Source organism: Arachis ipaensis, chromosome B5 (genome assembly GCF_059453495.1).
Source record: "Arachis ipaensis isolate K30076 ecotype BB chromosome B5, ASM5945349v1, whole genome shotgun sequence".
Lineage (NCBI taxonomy): Eukaryota > Viridiplantae > Streptophyta > Magnoliopsida > Fabales > Fabaceae > Arachis > Arachis ipaensis.
The window spans coordinates 10,351,791-10,366,249 of record NC_142440.1 but is presented as its reverse complement, the minus strand read 5'-3'; the positions used below and the strand labels follow the sequence as shown (position 1 = coordinate 10,366,249).

Genomic DNA, 14,459 nt, shown 5'->3' with positions numbered 1-14,459 from the left:
TGGTTATTTCAAATTTTTATAAAAGAAAAATTGTGGGTTTAGCATTCACTTTTTTTAGTACATACATAATTTTTACATATATATTTTATAATATATTAGGAGTATAGATAGAGTAGGGTATAGTATACCCTAAATCTATATGCTACCCTATCCGCAGGTAAATTCGCACCGCATCCTATCCTACCCGCAACGGATCAAGTAAACAACCCTATACGAATGGGTTGATCCGAATTGAATACCCATGGATAAGATATATATTGTCAGCACTATGCATTAACATTATGATAGTGTCTAATTAACCTAGTATGATGTGGTAAAAAAAATCTTTATATGAATTTTTTTTTGGAATTATGCTTTAAAATGGGACTAAGTGGAAATATAGCTTGATGTGGAGATTAATTTGGGACTTCTTCCATTGTGTGAGAAGCATTTTTGTTTTTGTTTTAAAAATAAAAAAAATTTGCTTCTAATTAAGAGTAAAATAGGCCAAATACTTTGCTCATGTTTGCAATTTAGTTTATTTTCGGTCTGGTCTGTCATAAAATAATTTTAAATTTAGACTAATTTAAAAATCTAATTTTATTAATAGAACAAGTTTAGATTTATAAAATGGTCTGATAAATTTGTCAGGCATATTTGATCAAATATAAATAAATATAAAAATAATTTTTATAATTAAAATAAATTTAAAAATTTTTAATATTATTATATTTTATTATAAATATTTTTTCATATTTTAAATACTTTAAAAATTTAAATATTATTATAAGAATTGGATTTAGTATATTGCATATATCATATTTTTTATTAGGTTTTAAGTTAAGTCAAGTTTAATAACGAGATATGTTTAGTACTTAAAATAAAGTTTATAATAAGTTGTAGGTTAGGTTCAGACCAGTTAAATATATTATAAGTCTAATTTGTTAAAAATAAAACTTAGTTTAATTTAACTATTTTATTAAAATGTATCTTGCAAAGAGTGAGAAGAGTTTTTTTTTAATACATCTCGAAAAGAGAAAGAAGAATTGTTACAATTTTATTGAAAAAATTGAATGCGTAATTTGTGAAAAATTAAAACAAATATTTTTTGTATTTTAATCATCAATGTTCAAGAAGATCCAAATTTATGAAAAGATGAAAGTTATGTTTGAAAATTTAATTCCTAGTAAATCAATTTTTAAAAAATTAGCACTTAACCATAAGACCATGTAAAGTTATAGATCAAATTTTTCGGTGAATTTTTCTTTTTCTGTCACCGATGATAGTTTTGGCAGCTCTGACAGCACTAACAACAATACCTTTGTCTGTGACAACTTCAACAAATTAAATAGAAGCAGGATGATGAACAAAAGCAAATAAAACAGAGGAGCACAGCAAGAGTAGAGGCAAAATTCGATGACCTCCTCTCTAGTAGCAGCAACGACAGCGGGTTGACAAAGTGAGCCACATCCGCGATGGCCTATCAGCAACCCATCGCTCTCCCTTTCTATCTCACCTTCATGCTCTCTTTCAACCTTCATCCCCCTTACTTTCCCTCTATCTCGGGAACAACATCAGTGGCAGTGATTCTCACCATTGTTGCCTTCTTCCTTCTCTCTTTCCTTCTTCTTCCTCCCCCACTTTCCATGTTCTTTTCTTCCTCTCTTGTTTTATTTCTTTGTTCTCTGATTTTATTCTCCATTTCTCTATTTGCTTTTTCTTTTTTGGTTCTTTTCTTCTTTCTTCGTGTCAACAAAGCAATCTTCTCGCTAAGAGCGTGAAGCAGGTGCTCCTACAGTCGTACCTCGCACGGTGTGAATAGCTGCGACACTTATACACGCGTACAACACGCATACGACCAATAGTAAAGCAATTCACCTATATTAACTCCATTTATAAAATAATTTTTGACATGATGGTCTGATCTTAATTATTTATACAAAAAAATGCGTAATTGTATACATAGTTTTTTTATGTGATATACTGATATATAAATAAAATATGTAGACTCTCATTTACCTTTTGATCTTTGTGTTCTTCAATGTAGTGTTTGTTTAGGTAGAGCTTGGTTGATGTCCATGTCTTAGAGAGACATGAATACGGTAACACATATCTTATATTTAGTTTGGTAAGACACAGAATTTTTATGGATACAGAAATATTAAATTTGTGTACCTCCAAATAGTTGAGATATTGATATACAACTTGTGAGACACTAATTTTTTATCCTTTTACCCTTATTTAATTTTTAAATTTTCAAATTTTTTCCTCTCATCTCCCTGAACCTTTCTTTTTCTTCTTCTTCACTCAGATTTCGCCACCAGCTCTTCCTTTTTCACCAGTCACTAACCTCCGCCCTCTACCTTCCTCTATCCTTAACAATGAAAATTCAACTGTCATCTCTTCCTCTCCCTTTGACGTCGCCGCCGTCCAATTTGTCATGGACCGTCGCGTTCCTCTGCCTATTCATGGACGCACATTCCTCCGCATTCTGTCTCATTATCGCTGTTGAGGCTGCCTCATTGCGCTCTCCCTCTTTCAAATTCGTTCTATCTCTCTTCCACTTCTTTCATATCCAAGTTCCACCTTCTAGATCTGCTATGTCTTTCCCTCTTTCTCTCAATTTAACTCTTTTGGTTCCACCTCCGCCTCTCTTCCTCCAAGTGGTTGTCTTCGTCATTTTCTTTCCTGCTGCCTTCTCCTTCTAGTTCTCTACTTCTTCCGCTTTTCCTTACAATCATCTTCTTCCTCTCTCACTCTGGGTTCTAGTTCTCTATTTTTTCAAGAAAAAATTGTACATTTAATTTTTTATTTATTTGAATTTTGTTTAATATTTGATAAACTTTGGGATTTGGTTCTCTGTTTTTTTTTTTCAACAAAAATTGCATATTTAATTTTTGAATGATGATTTGAGATGATATTGGAAGAGATAACAACTCAATAATGATGACAGTGTTTGGGGTGATAGGTATGCAATGGTGGTGGTGGTAAAACTTATGGTTGAATTAAGGACAATTCAGTCTTTTTTGAATATTTGTGTATCTTGTTTGTTTTTCCCAAATACAATACATAGACACAAATATTATATGTCTGTATTTTTTATGTCTATGTCTCATTATATACATCACCAAATGGAGCTTTAGTGTCTATGTCTACCAGAGATATAGACACGACGACACACGTCCACCATTTGTTTAATAAGACACAATTTTTTTATGTACACGCTGACACACAAGTGCAGATGAAATATGTGTCTTTAGTATCTCTTCTTTATCATGGGACACTAAACCACATCTCTTAAGACACAAAATTTTTCACTTTTGTCTATTTTTTTATTAAATTCTAATTTTGACCTTATCGTAACACTAAACCTAATCCCTTTTATTCCCTCTCACCTTTCCCTTTCTCTGATCTCCTTTCACGATCACTTTTCTCCCTCTTCCTTCTTCCTTCTTCCTTCTTCATCCACCTTACACACTACTTCCCTCCTTCACACGTCGCGTTAATGCCCTCATTTCTTCACTTTTCCTTCCTTGCCTTCTCCCTTTGTCCTTCCTCATATTTCATATCCTTTCGATTCATCACTTTCAGATCTCCTCCATCTTTTTTTCTTCCAAATTAAGATCCTTCATCACAGTCATTGTCATTTCTATTTACCGTTGCTTCTGCTCTTTGTTTCCAAATCTTCTACTACCTCTGCTTTAAGTCGTGTTTGTTATCGTCTCTAGTATTGCTAGCTTTTAAATATGTTTTCCTCCCTTTTCTCTGAATCTGCCTCTCTTTCATGCAATTATTTTCTTCTACCTCTAAATTCATTTCTCACTATGTCTCTTCCATCTGAGTTTTTAATTATCTTTTTTTTAATTGTATATTTATTTTTTTATGCATTTGAATTTTAATTAATATTTATTAGATTTAATGATGTTTTGTATGATTGAATTTGTTGATTAGTTTAAGAATTATAAATAATAGTAGAAAAATTGTGCCAGTGGTAATAGAGAAAAAATAGTGGTAGTGGTGGTGGTTTTTATATAATAAAAAAGATGTTAAAGAATTTTTTTTTTTGGTGGACATCGGGGGTCAGAGACCCCACAGAGAAAACAGAAAAGAAAAATAATAAGGAGTATATACTTTCGGGAACAAATTAAGCAATTCCTCTCAACTTGAGGGTTCCCAAAGTGTTGAGTTAAGAAATTAATTAATAGAATTGATGATGACAAACATTTGATTAGTGGGCTAATCACCTAATTAGTTTTGATTATTTTTGATAAATGATGCAGGCTAAAAACAAGTGTTGCAGCAGCCCAACATCAAACAAAAGAAATATGCTATTAGGCTGAATGGTAAGTGAAAATAAAGACAAGCCCAAGTCATTCATCTCAAGCAAAAAGTCTTCCAAGAAGTAAGACAAGGCACCAACGGGCTGAACTTGAGAAGAACCCGATCCAAGCCCGAATTGTTTTTCAATTCCCTCCATCTTGCCTTACCAGAAGCAACGTTCCTCTCCTCTCTAATCAAGTCAAATCAAAGCTTCAGAAAAGTAAGAAAGAGAAAGAGAGAAAAATCTTCTTCCTTAAGCTAGTAACCAAAGAAGCAAGAGAGAGAAAGTTTAAGCTTGAAACACAGAAGCTAAAACAAAAAATCTAAACCAAATCAAGCTTAAGTTAAAGGTAATCCATCTCATGCATGAATCAGATCTTCTTCTCTTCTTCCCAACTCTCTGCTCTATCCGAAAATGGCATTCAAGGGAAAGTTGGTCTCTGCCCTATTCTGCTTCAGATCCACGGTCACAAGTGATACTTGGGGACCAAGTAGTTTCTCAATGGCTAAGATCAAGTTGACCATGAGAAGATTTCTATGGTTACTGCTTTGTGGCTTTCGGCCAAGATGAAGGAGTCAGAAGCAAAGTTTCTACTCTAAGGATTAAGGTAAAAAAGGTGAATCTGTGGGTTGGTGAAGCTCAAGGCTCAAGGTGTTGACCTTGGAAGAAGAACCAAGCAACATGCAATGAGATAAAAGAAGCTTGCTGCTCATTCAGAAAGCAAGGAGAGAAAACCAGAGTTTGTGAGTTGTGTTCTGTAAAGAAGTTCCTCTACTTGGATAATGCTTTCTTTCAAAGAAGCATTCGGCCAATACTGAAGAACTGTATCTGAGGTTTGCAAATCTGGTTTTGCACATAGCAAAGAGGCTGTTGATGAAGTCAATCTCCTTCATGTTTTACAGATTGTAATGTACTTTTCTAAGTTTATCTTTCTGTAATTTCTTGTGAGAAAAGGCATTGTGAGAAAGCTCAAGTAAAAGCCATGAGTGAAAAAAGGCTGAGTGATACACTTGAGAGAAAAGCCTAGAGTTATTTTCTGATTTCTTTAGGTATGTCTATGTCTTGTAGCTTGTACCTGTAAGGTATCCCTTTCTTAGTTGGGTTAGCACTAAGAGTGAATAGTTAGGTATTAGCATAGCCAATATCAAGTTAGGTTAGAACTTGAGTGTGAAAGAATTGGGTCAATCCTGTGAAATTGGTGTATGTAATACTGTTAACTATAGTGAAATTCTTCCATAGTTGTGGAGGAGACTGGACGTAGGTTGCATAGCACAAGGCAACCGAACCAGAATACATGCTGGTGTTAGCTTTTCTCTTCTCTGCTGTGTTCTGTTTTCTGATATTCATGAGACAAAAATAAATTGTCTCATAAATTTCCGCTGCTGAGTACAAACAGAATCAGAATTGAAAGTTTGTCTTAAAAGGATAATAACAGCAACTTAAAATGAAGGCATAGATTCAACCCCCCTTCTCTAAGCCTACCACAACCTTCAATTGGTATCAAGAGCTAAGGTCTCAAGAATCAAGCTTAACCGCTTGGAGCAAAGATCCAATGGCGAACAACTTGGGCACAACCACAGTTGCCTACACCCTCACTGAAGGCCAGTCAAACAACCGGCCACCTTTCTTCAACGGGAAGAACTACTCCCACTGGAATGAAAGGATAAGGATCTTCATCTAATACATTGACTACAACTTATGGAAGATTATTGTGAGCGGTCCCAAGATCCCAACAAAAACAAGTACTGATGGAGTGGTGACTCCAAAAGAAGAAGCTGAATGGAATGAAGATGATAAGAAGAAGATAAAGCTGAATGCCAAAGCAATCAACTTTCTTCACTGTGCTATCAGCTTTGAAGAGTACCGGAAGGTGTCCAGATGCAAGACAGCCAAAGAAATCTGGGAAAAACTCCAGGTTACACACGAAGGCACCAAACAAGTAAAAGAAACGAGGATTGATATGCTGCGAAAAGAGTACGAGATGTTTAGCATGAAGGATGGAGAAAGCATTGATGAAGCGTTTGAGAGATTCTCAATCATAATCAACAACCTTGATGCTATGGGTACAAACTATGCAGAACAAACCTTGGTGAGAAAACTCCTTAGAAGCCTCACAAAAGAATGGAAAACCACTGCCACTGTCCTAACCGAAAGTAACAACCTAAGTCCCATAACCTATGATGAGCTGAGAGGAAAACTCCTTGCCTATGAAGCCACACACACAAACACCGACTCAAAGAAAAAGGGAATAACCCTCAAGTCACAAATAGAACCGAAAGAGAGTGAGTCTAGTGATGGTATTTCAGATGATGAGCTTTTGTTTTTTGCTAGGAGATTTAGAAGGATGATGAAGAACAAGGGCAAATACAAGGGTTCAAGTTCAAAGGAGCACAAGATAGACTTGAGCAAGGTGATGTGCCATCATTGCAAGGAGGCTGGACACTTTAAGCTAAACTGTCCAAAGCTCAAAAGGGAGGACAAAGGAAAGAAGGAAAGGAAAAGAGTACTCATGGCAGCTTGGGAGGATCTTGAGAATGACTCAAATGAAGAAGAAGAATTTGAAGGAGATAACAAAGACTACTTCATGGCTGGAAACAACAATCTTGATGAGGTAGACTATTATGATTTGACCATTGAGGACTTGCATGCTATTATTAATGATCTCACTTTAAACACATCAAAACTGTTTGATAAATACAATGAATGCAGATCTGAAAGAGATGTGTTAAGAGATGAAAATGATTTTTTAAAAGAAAAAGTGAAGGAAACTGAATGTGCTTTGGACATCATTGAAGAAAACAGATTTCTAAAATCTGAACTTGAAAAATTAAAAGGAAAGCACATTGTGGATCCTTCTCATGAGTTAATTGCTGAAAATGAAAGATTAAATGATATGATTAAAAGGCTGAATAGTGACTTAGCAAAATTTGCTCAAGGTTCTAGCAACTTGGACAAATTACTTGCAAGTCAAAGACCATTGTTTGAAAAATCTGGTTTAGGCTACATAGCCAAGGAAGATGCAGTTTCTAATACTTCCTCTATAAAATTTGTGGCTTCTTCATCAAATACCAAATTCATACCAAGCAAATCAGGTATCGGATATGTTTCAAATTGTAAAGAAAAATTTGATGAAGCATACACAAGTGAAACCGAGTCTTCACCAAGAACTGGACCGAGTTCAAACCGGCCAGGTTTGGGTTATATTTCGAAAAATGAGGCTGCTTTCAAGAAACCATTTTTCTATAACAAAACCTCATTTTCGAAAAATTCAAAGAGTTTTAAAAATTCTGGTGAAAACATTTTTGCAAAGAGGAACAATTATAACAAAAATCAGTTTGTTAAAGGAAATGCATCTCCTCCAAGAACCAGAAAATTTCAACCATTTAATCACTTCAAGCAATTTAACTCACCTAAGTTTCAGCGACACACATCAGAAAATCATTGTGTTAATTGCAAGAAAATTGGTCACTCATATGAACAATGCTTCATTGAAAAGAGAGTTGTAGGAAACAAAGTCTACAATGTTGTTTGTGATTTCAATGCACTTGGGCAACCAAGATGGATTAACTTCAAAGGATCCAAATTAATTTGGATACCTAAGGCTACTTGAAACTCATCATGCAGATTTGCCTAGCATCCAAGAACAAAAAGGACATGTGGTACATGGATAGTGGATGTTCAAGGCACATGACTGGAAGGTCAACCTACTTCATCAAACTAAACAAGTATGATGGAGGCTTTGTGACCTTTGGAGATGATGGTAAAGGTAAAATCATTGCTGTTGAAAAAGTAGGTAATGAGCAATCTACTATCATTGATGATGTACTTTTGGTATGTGGTTTGAAGCACAATCTTTTGAGTATAAGTCAGCTGTGTGATTTGGGATATTTAGTTGTTTTCAAAAGGCTTGAATGTTGTGTTATTAATGAAAAGACAAATGAAGTGATGTTTGTTGCCAAGCGTTTCAATAATATGTATGGACTTACTCTCGATGAACTAAAAGATCAAAATGTAGCTTGTTTTCACTCTAAAGAATCTGAAAAGTGGTTATGGCACAAGAGATTGGGCCATGCAAGTATGTTTCAAATAAACAAACTTGTAAAGAAAGAATTAGTAAGAGGTCTTCCCTTGATAAAGTTTGACAAAGACATCACTTGTGATGCTTGCCAAATGGGAAAACAAACAAAAAGTTCTTTTAAACCAAAGGAAGACATCTCTACTAAAAGACCACTTGAGTTGCTACACATTGATTTATTTGGTCCAAGAAGAACTCGAAGCCTAGGTGGTAAACATTATGGTTTAGTGATTGTGGATGACTATACTAGGTTTGGTTGGGTTTTATTTCTTGCACACAAAAATGAAGCCTTTTCGGTTTTTGAACCTTTTTGCAAGAAAATTCAAAATGAAAAGGATTTGAAAATCTCTTCTATAAGAAGCGATCATGGAACTGAATTTGAAAATAATTTGTTCGAATCCTTTTGTGAGGAATTTGGAATATCTCACAACTTCTCTTGTCCAAGAACACCACAACAAAATGGTGTTGTGGAAAGAAGAAACAGAAGCATACAAGAGATGACAAGAGCTATGCTTTGTGAGAGTAATGTTCCAAAATTTCTTTGGGCTGAAGCAGTTAACACAGTGTTCTGAGGGTTACCTGAAATTGGAGGTCGATCTCGGATGAGATCTTCTGTACTGGTCGGAGCCGACGTGTCCGGTCGGTGGATGACGGCCGGAGCGGGTGCGTCCGACTTGTTGGATTGACTGTACTGCTGATCCTTCGTCACCAGAGGGTGGGGGGTACCTGCAAGAGACTCCGATGCTTAAGTTAGCATGGGTATTAAGCAGGTTTTATGTAGAATCAGAGTATGAGTTATACCTGGGTGCTCCAGTGTATTTATAGTAGTTGTAGAGTGACCTTTCTAGATAAGATAAGTTAGTTATCTTATCTTATCTTTATCTTTGAGTTGAGGTCAGCTTATCTTCAAGGGAACCACCCTTATCTCTATAGGATTGGTCGGCCTTTGAATTTGGGTCGTGTTCCTCTACTTGGGCCCTTTATGGGCTTTCCTGTCGATTTGGCCGAGTTCTTTAAGAAGAAGTCGGTCCGCTTGACCTAAAGAGGTCGGTCGCTTTGTCGTTAATCATCCCAGGTCGGATAGCTCGACCTAGGGTATGAACAGTGCCCCTGCTTGAGCTCGGTCTTCTTTGTCGAGGTCGAGTCCTTAACTTCGGTCCTTCTTGTAGCGAAGCCGAACTCAAGCATTTTGTCGACTCTTTTTTGTAGCAGCTTTTTGAATGTAGAACGTTTTTCCTATATAAGCACGCGCTTTTGTATTAGCGCTTTTTTGGGAATGCAAGCGGTTTTAATATCCGCATTTAATTGCCCCGTTTCCCCTAACTTCTCTATTTTTTGAATTTTGCATTCAAGAAACGGTTTCTCTCCTTCGCCCTTTTCGTAACTTCTTCGCACTTATTCATTTTTTGCCTTTCACCCTCATTTCAACTTTTCTTGCGACGTCGCTTGGTGATTTTTCTGAAGCTTCTGTTTTCGCCCGGCATTTTTGTAGTTTCTGCTTTTGTTCGTGCTTCTTTGCTCGTGAGAGGGCAATTCCCGATTTCGTCTTCCATCCTCAATTTTCCTGAAGCTTGCTACTTTTTCCAGGTTGGTACTAGCTTTCTTGCTTCTTTCATAGCTTCGTCTTTAGTTTTTTAGTGAAGCTTTGATTTTGCATGTTGGAAAGTTTGAATCTTTTTCGTGGTCTTGTATTCGCTTGTCACTGTAATGTGTTTTTCCTGACTGATATCGATAGAGAATCTGCATCTGTTCCTCGCTTTGTTTGGAGATTTCTTTTTTATTCTGACAAAGTTTTGCACCTTTTGATGATTTCTATTTGGCGTGTTCGGTGTTAGTGCTTGCTCCTTGCTGATGATTTTTTGCTCGATTTCGAAAAAGTCTGCGCCTTTGCTGTTTTTCCGCCGATAAACTGTAGGAGGGTGGACCTTTTGCATTTTTTGCTTCCTTTGTTTTCTGGATTTTATTTTGATGAGTTCCGGGATGTCGGTTGTAGAAATAACTTAAAGACCTTGCTTTGTTTACTGCCTCCAAGGGATGCCCCAAGACCTTTGTCTTAAGTCTTGGGGTTTTCCCTTTTTTGTTTATTCGTCCGTCGAGATGTTTTGCCCTCTGTCCGAGATGTTTTTGAGTAATCCATTCTTCTTTTCTTTTGTAGGATTTAGTTGACCTCATGTCTTCCCGAAATAACATTGTAGAGATGCCTTCCCAGGTTCCCGCGGGTATGGCCGATTGGGTGGACTCCATGGTTCTCATGTGTGTCTCGCTGGTTGATTCTGAATTTTGTGCTCAGCTTAGGCAGTTTCACAGTATCTGTAGTAATTCTGGTGATGAGAAGAACTATGAACTTGTCCCTCCCTCTTCTGACGAGAGAGTCTGCTTTTCAACTCGGGTTGTTGATGGTCGCCCTTTCTTTTATGCTTATGATTTTTTCTTTGGCCAGCTGGGTATCACCCTTCCTTTTACCAAATTTGAAACCGACCTGTTATGGTCTTGTAATGTTGCCCCTTCTCAACTTCACCCCAATTCCTGGGGTTTCATTAAAATTTTCCAATTGCTGTGCAATGGCTTTGGTATTCCTGCTTCCCAGTATCTCTTTTTCTATCTGTTTGTCTTGACTAAGCCCGGTGTGGTAAAAAAGAAGTCAGCTTGGGTCTCCTTTTGTTCTACCCAGGGAAAGAAGGTTTTCTCCATGTTTGACGAGTCGTTCCGTGATTTTAAAAACTACTTTTTCAAGGTCCGAGCTGTTGAAGGAGCTCGGCCCTTTTTTCTGGATGAAAATGACGAACCTGCTTTTCCCTTGGAATGGCAAAAAGACATGAGGGTCTCCCGATATTCGTGGGAGATGTTGGATGATGTTGAGCGAGCCTTTGTGACTATCCTGGAAGAACGCTGGGGTCAAGCTCCCCATCTCGACACAAAGAAATTTCTAACCAATCCTTCTCTTCTTCAAACTGAACTGGGTATCTTTGCGTATTCTTTATTATCCGTGTATGTTGCTTGTAGCTGTCTTTCCGACTTGTCTGACTTGTAACTGATTTTCTGTTTTATTTGCAGAGGCAATGAAGAATAGTGAATACATGAAAGCTTTTAAGAGGGCGCAGAAGGCGACTGCTGCCAGAAATGTTGCTGCCAAGGCAGCTGGGGAGGGATCCTCCCAAGTGCGCGAGAAGCCATCAGTGCAGAGTTCCGCCGGGGTGAAGAAAGTGATCCCTACACCCCGAGTTCATTTGGTAGATCCTCACGTTACCTCTGCTACTCCTCTCAATAAAAAACAAAAGACTGCTGAACCCTTTGACCTCGATGCTCCTGATTTTAATGCTATTGAATTCGTGGATCAACAAATCGGTCCCTACGGCGCTCTCTCCATGGACGATGTGTCCATCCTCCATCACTTGGAATTTATGGCCCGAAATCATGTGAAGATGGCGTATATTGTAACGGCGTAGCCCCGAAGAAACGGCGCTTTTTCGGGATCAAACGGAATTTTTACAGAATTTTTAGGAATTTCTATGCATATAAGCACCTCCATTGCACAGGTGCTGCATCATCAAGCTGCTGAGTCAGCAGCTTGATTGCACAAGACACCTCTCCTAATCTAAGTAGGCACGTCGCGAAGAGTTACGTTTTTGAGCCACTTCGGGCCCAAATTTCAAAATTCTGATTTCCGTGGTTAATCTCTATGTGACGAACCGGTCATGAATTTCGAGAGAAAATTATATTAATATAATATTCATATATTATTATTTTATTCAGAATATTATATTATTATCTTCTCTACTGTGATTAATGTTGATCTATATTTAGTAATATAATAACTGAGCTTGAAATCTACCGGTAACGGATAATACCGGCATTCTTAGATGAACTTAGCACTGCTAATGCTTCATCATATATCTTTTATTCTTATGATTATCCAGTTACTAGTGTCATTTACACTAAGTAACTTAATGTTTATCCATTAGTAGTGTAATTACTTAAGTTCTAATACATCTAGTTTTAGTAATTATCCTTTTCTGAGATATTTTGACAAGTAACTTTTGGATAATCATCATCCAAAAGCCACGGCCTCCCTAGGACAGCTTGGCTATCATTTTTGTTCTTGGAAAAGCTTAGAACACCATGAAAGAAAACCATGAAGCTTCCATGAACACCTGAGCTACTTTCTCCGTTTTTTCTCAAACCGAAACCCCTATCAAAAATCTAATCTTACCAAAGTGTTCACCTCTTCCTCCTCTTCATTTCTATGTCACTTTTCATAGAGTAAATCAAGGTATGAAGGCTGCTCCTCCTCCTTGAAGATTCGGCCATGGTGGTTCCTTAAGTTAATGATGTTTTCTTCATGTTTTCTCTTAGGATCTCTTATTCAATCACCAAAAGCTCCAAGAAAACGTGATTTCTAGTTACCTTAAGGTGAGTAAAACCTTATTTTCATCATCATGAAGCTTCAGCCTTCATGGTTCATAAGATTCTAAAGTTGTTTTTGATGTTAAAATAGGCGTAAAAGTGCTTCTGGAAGCTTGTTTTTAGTGCAATCTTGGACAGCAGCAAAGGAGGTAAGGTTTGGTAAATTAATCAATGATTGGTTTGGTTCTTGAAGTGTTAAATCAGCTCTTGTTGCTTGAAGCTTGATTTTGAGTGTTTGTGTGATGGTTTGATCATGAGATCCTGTTGTTTAATGCTTGAAAATCAAGTTTTTGATGGTTCTGAAGTTGTTGTTGTTGCTGCTGGAAAATGTGGCTTTACAGCCATGAAATTCATGATATTTGATGTGTTTTTGATGTGTATTTGATGGCTTAAACGTTGCTCTTTGGTTTGGTTAAAATCAGGTAAAAATCGGTTACCGAAAAGATTGAAAAACTAGTTGAAAATCAAGCTGAAATCTGATGAACTTTTGGAAAAATATTTTTGGTCTTTGAAGGACAAGAAAAATGTTGGTTTTGATGATTTTGGGATCAAATTATAATTATTAAAAAGTTTGGGGTTGAAAGTTAATTAAAGAAAAGTTAAGGGTCCAAAGTGCAAATATTAAAAGTTAAGGGGTCAAAATGCAATTTTCAAAAAGTTCAGGGGTCAAAATGTAATTTTTGAAAGTTGAATAAAATATTATTATTTTAATATTAAAATATTATTTTATTGTTAATATTATTTTATTAATAATATTATTTTATTATTAATAATAAAATATTGATAAAAAGACAGTTTTTCCTAAAAGTCTCAGGAAGGAAGAGTTCAAGAGAAAGTATTGAGGTATGTATGGTAATGAAAGAGGTTTTAGAAACTTTCATACATGTTGGAAAGAAAAGGAATTAAAAGCTATATAGCAGTGTGTTTGACCTTACAGAGTAAGCAGAGAATTGTAAAATGAGCTCACTGTGATGTTGTGATGCTTGATTTATGATTGTGGAAAGATGATGAAGATGATTATTAAGTGATGAAAAGTATGGTTATATGTGACTTATGAGCCTTCGAGCGATGCTTGTGAATATTATGCGGGGACGCCCGTATTGTGATGTTGTTTCCCAGACAGGCTGCGGTAGAGATGTACCAGCCCTGCAAGCTGAATGCTTGGTAGAGGCCTGATTCGCATACCTGCGGTATATTGAGATTTGAGCAAATACCAGCCCTGCAAGTTGAGAGTACTTGGTAGAGGGTATGCGGTACTTAATCTGGGATTAAGTTCTGGGAAGGCCTTATCTGACTTGGAGGGTCGGATTGCGTCGGGTGCGGGTCGAAACCGACAAATGAGCTCATTACCTACAGTAGGGACAGACATGCATCATACTTGTTTGTGCATTATTTATTGCTTATCTTCTTGTGTTCTTGTTCTATTCCTTGTTTGTTTGAGCATAACTGTGTGATTGCATATTAATGTGTGAATGTGCATTTACTTCCTATTTTTTCTCTTGTTCATGTGTTAGTTTATGTTGCCGTTATGTACATATTACTCTATATTTATTTATACTTCTATGACCACGGACATTAGAAATGAACTTAACTGTAAACCCCGACCTTACTAAGAACTCCCCAGTTCTTACCCCTTACACCTCTACAGATGGACACGGGAGTCCTATTCTACGAGATTGA

At 36.7% G+C, this 14,459-nt stretch overlaps 1 pseudogene; it reads left to right on the top strand.

Annotated features, from left to right (window-relative positions):
* Nucleotides 1-5,852: 5,852 nt before the first annotated feature.
* LOC148563353 (uncharacterized) lies at nt 5,853-11,947 on the top strand (annotated as a pseudogene).
* The last annotated feature ends 2,512 nt before the right edge of the window (nt 11,948-14,459 follow it).